The following is a 1,391-nucleotide window of genomic DNA, read 5'->3' as shown; positions in this document are numbered from 1 at the left end:
ACATAAATTTTAATAATTTTAAAAACATTAATTTTCAAATATAAAAGTAATAAAAAATCAAACTAATAATAAAAAAAATAAAAAATATTAGATGAGTTTTTATCGAATAAAATATTAAAAAAATTAATTTTTATTTCCGCAACAAATTTTTTCTTTTGCATAGTCGTTAATTTTTTTTATTGTGAATCATTCATAACCAAATTTGCAAACTAAATATTTAGAAGATTAAGTGATTAACTCACTTCCATGTACTTTTATTTCCGTACTTCAAAACATGAAAATATTAAAAATGAAAAAAATATAACTAACAAATAATCAATAATCAATCAATCGGATTATATTAGATAGATATTACAAAATCTTTTTTGGATTTAGAACAGAATTGATAAACTTAAAAAGAAGTATAATAATAATAAAATATTAAGTATGAAGTAGTAAATTTACCTGCAGAGGAGTAACACTCTTAAATTGAATTTGTTATGAAGAAAGAGAGAAAGAGAAGATCGTAAGAGAGAGAGAAAATGATAAAGTAACTACTTTATGAAGTGAGTAGGAAGTTAGAAAAATTCTAATATTTACAATTTAAATTAATTTTAATGACCAACATGTTTATTTACAAAATAGAAATGTGTTTTAATTAAAATTTAATTAAATAATATTATTTGAATTAAAATAATTTTTGGAATTTAAACTAAAACACAAAATTTAAATTTCTATTCTTATTTGTTTTAATTTTTTTATATTTTATTTAAATTCAAATAAAAAATATTTTCTTTTTGATATTTGTGTCTTAAAGTTAATGGATTAACTTAAAAAGTAAGAAATGTCAAACATCAATTCCGCTAGAATCGATTTCGTCCCTCCTCTAATTTTGGATTTAAAATCGTCCTTAACGTTTTTTTTCGTATTAAAATCGTCCTTTTAATTTTTTTTATTTTATATTTTTTTATTAAAGGTAAATTTGGAATAAATTAAAAAATTTTATTAAAAAGGACGATTTTAAAATGAAATGCGACATTAAGGACGATTTTAAGTCAAAAATTACATTAGAGACGGTTTCGATTCTGACCCTCAACGTTAGAGACCAAAACAGTACTTATCCCTTAAAAAAATTAGTAGTACTTCTTCAAAAAATAAAAAATAATTCAATTGGCTCAAATACTTTACTATGACTTAAAATACCAAAGTTTAATCTTTATCTCTTACTTTTATGGCACAATAGTTTTTAGTTTTAAACATTTAAAACATGTTGGATTTGGACTGAACCAAGTGTATTTATATTTCATAACTCTCTATTCAATAAGCAACACTCCCTCTACCTTCGAGTTCAAATATAAAAATGAGGTATTTTTTATTTATGTAATTTAATATTATTTTATATTTTACTGTTT

This window comes from Arachis ipaensis, chromosome B01 (assembly GCF_000816755.2).
Source record: "Arachis ipaensis cultivar K30076 chromosome B01, Araip1.1, whole genome shotgun sequence".
Lineage (NCBI taxonomy): Eukaryota > Viridiplantae > Streptophyta > Magnoliopsida > Fabales > Fabaceae > Arachis > Arachis ipaensis.
This window is presented reverse-complemented; position numbering follows the sequence as displayed.